This window comes from Papaver somniferum, chromosome 7, assembly GCF_003573695.1.
Source record: "Papaver somniferum cultivar HN1 chromosome 7, ASM357369v1, whole genome shotgun sequence".
NCBI lineage: Eukaryota > Viridiplantae > Streptophyta > Magnoliopsida > Ranunculales > Papaveraceae > Papaver > Papaver somniferum.
In genome coordinates this window covers 148,487,797-148,496,505 of record NC_039364.1, presented here as the reverse complement: position 1 = coordinate 148,496,505, position 8,709 = coordinate 148,487,797, and the positions used below count along the sequence as shown (strand labels likewise).

Here is an 8,709-nt window from a genome sequence, read left to right as displayed (position 1 = left end):
TCTCTTGACTTTGACTTGCCACACATAGCAAAGTGCTACATGTTTTCCATAAAAACACTCGAGACATCAAACATGTCACAAACTGGGTAATGCTCATCAGGATAATGGTCTGCCGGTTTACAACGTGCGGCGTGCAATGCGCCCGTTACAAGAAAGTTTCATGAAGCGGGACAATTAGTGGTGGTGAAAAGTAACGATGTACACGAATTCACTTCCTTCATCATGGAAGCATAATGTCTGACGGTTACACGAATTCACTTCCTTCATCATGGAAGCATAACGTCTGACGGTTACATGTTACTCTATTTTTCCACCACTCAATCGTTTCCACTTCCTACGAGACCAGGGTACGTTTCAATATGACTTGTATAAATAGGCTTCATCTATTTCCACCAAAGAACAAGTTTTTGTTCGGCAACAACACAATATCTAGAAATCACCTGGTAGCTTTCCATTCTGCTAGCCAGTTCTACTTTCAGATACAAGTCATAAACAACCACACCTTCAGAATCAACTATTCTGATCTCAACACTCTCTTCGCTTCCCTCCCTAAGACCAACACTTCTCCTTCACTTTGTGACCGAAGCAAGCCTGGAACGGCCATTTCTTGGTTTAAGCCAGGATTATACAGATTGATCTCTCGAATCAAAAGTACTCCCGTGCAGTGCATTGTTTAGGGTTTAGATTCGTTTCTCATCCACACACCCAAAATTACCAAAATCAGCAGAAACGGTTTTCACCCACAAACAAGTGCGTACTTTTCAAAATATGGTGTGATTGTACTGTTAGCTTACAGAAATGATACCTCAAAGTGAGATACTGACAGATCAAGATTTTAAAAACGTTCTAAACCCAAAATATGACGAAAATTCAAAAAACTTTCTAAATCCAAAATAAAAAAGCATAACCACGCAGAGACTGGGAGTAATTGTCTTCCCAATTTTAGTTTCACTCTAATTAATGGCTAATTTCTTTCACTTTACAGACTGCATTAGACCTTCTGATGTGAACAGGACAGAAGAATTCAACAAATGCCTTTTCCAGCAGCACTTCCGGCTTAATATAAATCACCGTCGGTCGAGACATAAGAAATCCAACAGAAATTACATGTCAATTCATAATGGGTCGCTATGAACCTTGAAAAATCTAGTTCTGCAATCATATCAAACAAAAAAAATTGCCATCCTCCACAATATGTGTATGCCTTTCTTATCCGGTTCTTTAAATCTCTGTTCATAAGTGAATGTCAGGGACCCAAAAAAATTTAGTGATACTTGTCTCCATAAGTCTCACTACGTTTGCACCTGTATGGTGGATACTTAATGCAGCAAAATTCCAACCTTCCAATATTTGAGAGACATAATTAAAAATATCTTACCACAGTTCAGTCCTAAGGAAGATTTAAAAGAGTCATTGACCAAAATGCATCTGTAAAGTCTTACTATTGATGCTAACAAATATGATTAAGAACAACAAAAGCACCCAATAATAAATCCATGCACTAAGGAAACATTTGACAGGATGAACTAACACTTAATCATGTCCAGCGTCCGAATTGGTTACAACTATCGCGGTGTTGCAAAAGTTACAATCACAGTCGACATCGGTACTCCCAACTCCACATCATGAACTTTTTTTGTGTTTTATAGGGATCATGATTCAGACATATTATATACCATTCTTTAGATAATCCACTTCTTTAGATAGCTACTAAGCAAATAAAATTTTGCTTATGACAAAAGACACAGGAACTTTATAAATATGTAAAACGCTTACAACACTAATTTTTACCTCTCAATCCATTAGATTCTATAAAAATTCAAATTGACGGCGCTAGATAGAAACTATGGCCTTAAAAATAAAAGAATTGAAGACTGCCAATACCAAAGTCTCATAATCTGTAAGCTTGAGCTATAACACAAGAAACTGTCACACAGACTTCATAAGAAAACTAAAGGGTTAACTACGGAATTTGCATAAAATATTTAGCATTAGTTTCTTCCATGCACCTTGTTTGTCTAATTTGGATGTTAAACAAACACATAACTTTGTTGCGAACACAGAATTAATATGAATAAACCACAACCACCACCAAAAGAAAATCCTAAAACTACAACCACTGGCACCACCACACAACTAAAATCTCACATGAAGAGGTTTACTACCGCTTATGGAGATGTTTCAACTATGAGTTATTGTTGGTTTTGGCGGTGGTCGTGGTTGTAATGGTGGCCTACTGGTGTTTGTTTGCTGTTGATGGTGGTGGTTGGTAGTGCTAAGAAGCAAAAGAGTGAAACATTAAATATGGTATAAGTGAAATTATAATTTTCCAGAAATAGGATTTTAAATACCTAAGAATTTTTTTAATTAGTGAGTAAATATTGAAAATAAAGAGAAATGTACAGCAAGAAGACCTTCAAATTCAATCTAAAGTTCTTGTATATTACGATTGTCAACATCCTTCTAAGATGTCCATAAGAAATTGAGGTTCAGAACAAACCCAATTTTTGCAATAAACCTCAGAACAATTCCAATTTTTGCAATAAACAAATTTGTATAGTATTTTAAGAAAAAGTACCTTATTGAAGCTCGATTTCCACTGCCTTGCAGATTGCACATGATCTAGCAATAAGACGACATTCTCATTACCACTTTTTACCAAGTTCTTCTATAGGTTAGTTGAATCTTAATGCATGATAATTGACATGGGAACAAATCTTTTATAGATCTTCATCAAGACTGCTGCAAGCCTGTCCCCAATTTTGTTCCCGAAGAGCCTGGAGAACAGAAGGTGATAATTCAACCGGCAACGCCCTAAATGATAATTCAAACCATGTGCAGGGTACCCGTCAGTACAAACAAAGTTTTCACTCCAAAACGCCCATAAACCTCCTCATTAACCTTGAATCCCACCTATCATATTTCAAAAGATTACAAAAATTATGTGTATACTTCAATGGATAAAAATTATCTAAAAGGAAATACACAATTAGACTCCATTCACGACTAACAGTAATCAAGAAACCATCAAAATATCTAATTGAACTTGTTGTTTATCTGGCAAAACAATCCTTTCACATTTCTTCTCATTTGCACATCTGAAAAATCTTGTTGATTTGTTACATAAGGCTTAGTGTAGGTTTATTATTGCTACTGGTTTTAGGTTTTAGTACCCATTGCTGGAAAGGTGGCGATGGAGTTGGTAGTGAAGAACAACCATTCAGTCTTCTTAGATCCAAAATGAGTAGTAGAGCCTTGGTTCCCAGTTTTTTTATGAAAAATTATCCCCCCACAAACAATCGTATTTGTTCCTGTACCTAGATCTACCAACAAACCCACATACATTTCTCTCTGCAGGGATTCATCACCATTCATTCCCAACAAATTTCCACAATATGATTTACTTAACAACGTACTACCCAAACATTAATAAGAGTATATGAATAATTAAAATTAAGAAAATCGTAATTTGGAATTTTAGCAGAACCTATAATGAAATAAAAACAATACTCTGGGATTCAACAATTTACCTTATCCATCATGATCATCCATAATGAAGAATCAAAACTCAATCAAATCATGAACAGCGATTGTAAGACTCAAATTATTTTTTTGTAGGCAAACTGATGGGTATTTGGCTTTGAGTGTTTCATCACAAATATCATCAGAATTGCAGCTTATTTAGTTTTGCTAAGAAGAGGCAGAATCGATTTTTACAGATAAAAGTTGGGTTTTCTCCCGAGACTCGAAAATCTAAAGAGGGAGGAGGCGTCTAGACTCTAGATGAAGAAAACCAAAAGTCACATGGGCGCAGCGGTATAACCGTTCAAAACAAATTAACGCCACAAGTGCGAGTTGCGGTGGGTGGTCTAGAGAACCACAACCTTTGATTTATCCTTGTGAGGAAAAATCTGGACCACCACTAACACAGGCTAATTTAGCCAAGCTGTGTTTTGTATTCTAGATTAGTTCATGAACAAACCAATTTTAGAACTTTAACCACTCAAGTATGCAAACGGGTATGCATACTTAAGTAGCCGGTCTGAGTTTGGGTTTGCCAGTATACAAACGGGTACGCATACTTCCAAACACAGCAGAAAATCCCGGACCCAAACCCTTCGCCAGTACGCGTATGGGTATGTGTACTTAGGTACTCGGAATTTCACAACTAACATGCACACATACGGGTATGCATACCATAGTTCCGGTCATGGATCACATATATGCAAGATGCATACTATGTTCGTAATCCAATGATAGTTAGGTGTTCCAAACTCTATTTCAATCATTGAAACTTTCTTAGAGGATGACAATAGCTGTTTTCACGAACTATTAGCATCAAAGCAATTTTCAAGTTATTGAAATAACCATTACGAAACATTCCAAGTCTACACCAAATGATTGTATCACACAAATCATGTAAGATGTTACTCGGCGATTTTCACATGATCATCTTCTGACTTTCGTCAAGAATATAAGATGAACTTGGTTGAAGCGAAAGCTTACCAACAAATCATGTAAGATGTTACTTGATGAATTTCGGTTAAGAAAAATTTATTGTTCATAATCTAAATCGTGATTCAAGGTTATCATTTGAAAATAGCCTGTAAAAGTGATATCTGTCATTGATGTTATTTGGGAATGTTTCGAATTGATTTAGAGAGAAATATAGAACTACTGTAAATCTGGATACATGAAAGTATGCATACCAGTTCACATACTGGAAAAACTGTTATAGGTCCGGAGCCGTAGTACATGTACCCTATACACGTACTGGCGTAGCTATACAACAAATTTTTGGTACGCATACCCTGTATCCATATCATAAAAATTCTGTTGCTCGTGAACCAGAAATGGTGTGGATACCAAGTACGCATACCGAAAGGAACTGTTGGTTTTGAAATCGGTGTAGTATCCATACCCGGTACGAAAGACGGAAAAGTTTTGTGAGTTTATGAACTTGTTTTTTTCTTAAGGATAAACATACCTGGTACGTGTACCATGACAAAAACATTCACGAACAAGGTAGAGTACACCTACCTGGTACAGGTACTTTCCCTGTCGAATATTTTCAGATGCACGAAAACTATTTCTGTGGGATAATTGGCATTTTAATAAATCTCTAAAAACGCTATATAGACATGATTGACATTATAACCTATGGTTGTGCCCAAGCTTAAAGTCTTAAGTGTTAATGAAAATGAGTAAGCTTATGGTTCAATCAGATAGTTTCGACTAACCGTCCATGAACAATGTCTTTGTAGACGATTTGGTTACGGTTCATCATAACCAAAGTGTATATATTGGTATGTTAATCTCATTTCAAAGATTAATCTAATGGTGGATATTGTTTGCTTGGTTCCAAAGTTATTTTAGCTTAAACTTAAAGCAACCTATACTTTGAATCCCTGACACTATTCTTTGTGTCTCCTAGTTATAAAATAGAGTCGTCCTCTCCCTAAACCCTTCTAGGTTTTAGCAACTAAAAGACTTCACCTAGGGATTCGTGAAGCCAGGTCTAACTATCTTTTATCTTAATAATTCGTGTATCTTGATCTTATTTGATTGTTGAGATGCTCACTCAAATGAGATAAATAGAAATCGCAAAGTTCTCTTCGTCCCAGACTTTGTGATTCCAAGGTTTAATACTTGTGAGGTGAATAATAATCTAAGCTGCTCTTCGGGAAGTATAAGTCCGGATTTTGAAGTTAGCTAGACTCTGTCTATTGCTATTAATTTTCAGTATCACCTTGATCTATTGATCAGAAAGGAAATCACACATAGGCTTATCTGTGGGAGCCAGATTGGTTTAAAGTCTTCAATTGAGTTGAAGTAACTCTTAGGCTATAAAGGACGTCAGCTAAATGAATCAATTGCGCGGAGTCCTGCTTGGATTCAAAATGCGTAAAGAGCGCGAATGTAATTGAATTGTCGTGAGGGTTTAATTCGGTCTCAACTACATTCCAGTCAGAAGTTAATTGGTAGTAGGCTAGTATCTGTAGCGGTTTAGTACAATTTAGTGTTCAATCTGGACTAGGTCCCGAGGTTTTTTATGCATTTGCGGTTTCCTCGTTAACAAAATTTCTGATGTCTATGTTATTTCTTTTTCGCATTATGTTGTTTATCTTTATAATTGAAATATCACAGGTTGTATGTAAATCAATCAAAGTAAGTACATCTATCCTTGTTTGTTGGATACAACTTGATTGATTCTTGGATATTGGTCTTTGGAATCGTCCAAGTACTCTCACACGTAAATCAGGTTCACGAACTTGTCTATGTAAACTTTCTGATTGTGAGCGAAAGAGATAAAACTCTAAATATTATTTCTTGATTGAGATTCATTAAGTTGAACTCTCGAAATTGTATCTAAGTTTGTTCATACAGGTTGCCTAAGAAAAAATTGGTGGTGTATTTTGGTACCCCCGCGTCTTGGATTGGTAACAGAGCATGCAAACACGTTTAGGACCTATAAAGTCTGTGTTTCAAGCAATATGAATTTATGGACAAAAGTGCAATCTCAATAAATGTACCACCAAATACAGGAGATTCGGAATTTTCTACGATGACTGATTTAATTAAAACCTGTAGAATAAATTATGTCAGTTCCTCCGCCTGGGTTAAAATCCCTTGAAGTACTCACAAGGCTTGAAAAGCAACTTGCAAATCCCTGTGAATCTTACTGATAGACGCATTTATGTGTCTATTTTGATCTCGATTTTCTATATTTTTAGTGCCCATATTTATACTTATTTTGGCATTCTATGTTTTTTTGGTGAAATGAACTCTTGCGGCGAAATTGGCTTAAAAAGTGTTATTTGGACCTCTGGGAGAAACTACTAAAGGCACCTCAGAAGTATGTGGGAAGCACCCCGGAAAAATGATATTGGCACCCGAAAAATTTACTAAAAGCACCTCAGGGAAAGTGCTAAATGGACCCCCAGTTTTGGCTAAGGGGCACCCTAATTTCTATTTACGCCCTTGGTTTTGTTAGGGGGACACCATTGTCTTCTTCTTTTGAAATGGAAAAATAAGCGGGAATTTGTCTTCACAACTGCGAACTTCCATGGAATGATTTTGGGAGAGTTTGACTCGGAATTGGTTGAAGTTTTGGATTGGGAATGAGTCTACACGGTGAAACATGATTAGTAGGGGAGTTAAACTCGAAAAATAAACAAGTTTCCATATCTTCTCGGTGAAACAGGTGGGGAAGTTTTGGACTTTTGGTTGAGTTTACTGGAGAGGATTTAAGAGATTTTTTCTCGGTTTTTCTTGCAGGCTAGGAATGAGATGGGCCTGTTAGGGTCAAAAGCGTTCGGTAAGATGGTTAGAAACATAAAAGTGAAGAATTCCATAGAGTTTCAATAAAAGGGTGAAGAAAAGAATATTGTATATTTTTTTGGAAGTTACATGCAAGTTTGGAGAGGATATTGTGTTTGGATTTTTCCAGTATTTACTTATCGAGTTTAGAGAGTTTTGGAGATAGCAGAAGCCGCGTGAAGAGAGCAGAAAAGGAAATAATTTCCCTAACTTGGGAGAATGAAATAAGTTGATATTATAGGATTTTTTGGAGCTATGGTATATATATAAGATGGTTCGAGACCCAGAAAGGGGTATCGAGAGTTGGGGGCACCAACAAGGAGAATTGGGAGGCTATAAAGCCGAACAGAAGGAGTTGCAGAAAAGTATTCTGCTGGTGCATAGGAAGAAGAAGACGAAGAAAAAACACCCCCTGAAGTCAGTCGCGGATTGCAGAGAACTGTCGTAGTTCAACAGTACCTATTTTTCTTGAAAAAGACTTTTTGCAGCTACAATATACTTTCAACGATTAACAACAGATTCGATGGGAAAAACTTTCTGCAACGGCTGTTTTACTCTTTTTCATTCTTTTCACCTTTGTAAACACTTTTTGAGCAATGAAATAATATTTTGAGCTTGTTTTCACCGTGCGGAGCTAAACCCCAACACTTGGATGATGGAGGAAGACCTTTTTCACCACTGTGGTAATTCTATTAATTCTTGGGAATATTATATAAATACCCCTCAAAATTCGCTCCTTCAAATATATCTTTATTCAATTCTTAAAAATACCCCTACCTTCTGAAAAATGGAAGCAACTAGCACAAGTTGCTTTCAGAATTGCATGCAACTAGCACAAGTCATTTCGAGAAGTGGATGCAACTTTATACAAGTTGCTTCCAAAAAATGGAAGCAACTTTCTCAAGTTGACTCCAAAATTTTTTTTTACCCCTCGGGGTATTTGTGTAAGGTCAACAAAAATGGAGGGTATTTATAACATTCCCACTTAATTCTTTATAACATTCCCACTTTCTGCATTAAAATTGAATTGCTTTATGATTTCTATTGAATGGTTGTGATTTCAATTGATGGGTCATGCTTAAATTAAATTTTGTGATGTCCCATGCTTTAGATTTACAGTCATTACTTTCAGAATCTACTTTGGCAAAGGACAGAGTCAGTAATTGTTACTTTATGAGCTATGATTGTTTGGAATTAATAGTTGAACCACATGAATATGAGAATTGGTAGAATCACGAGTCTCAGTACCTCTCGATATTGTGACAATCTTCTGTATATATATATTTTTTGTTTTTAGTGTTTTCTATTATTAAACCTGAAAGCGAATCTACACAAGTCCGAGAATCGAATCACTTATTTACCACTTTGAAAACTTACTCTCGATGTTGA

At 36.2% G+C, this 8,709-nt stretch overlaps 1 long non-coding RNA gene across 2 annotated transcripts; it reads right to left on the bottom strand.

Moving 5' to 3' along the window:
* Positions 1-758: 758 nt before the first annotated feature.
* LOC113293060 lies at positions 759-3,802 on the bottom strand. 2 transcript variants are annotated; one of them, XR_003332028.1, is made up of 3 exons: positions 3,531-3,802; positions 2,579-2,913; positions 759-1,229 (listed from the first exon to the last, which is right to left on the bottom strand). It is a non-coding gene; the product is annotated as an uncharacterized LOC113293060 (long non-coding RNA). The 2 variants fall into 2 exon arrangements; XR_003332027.1 differs by lacking the exon at positions 759-1,229 and having other exon boundaries at positions 2,422-2,913.
* Between the last annotated feature and the right edge of the window lie 4,907 nt (positions 3,803-8,709).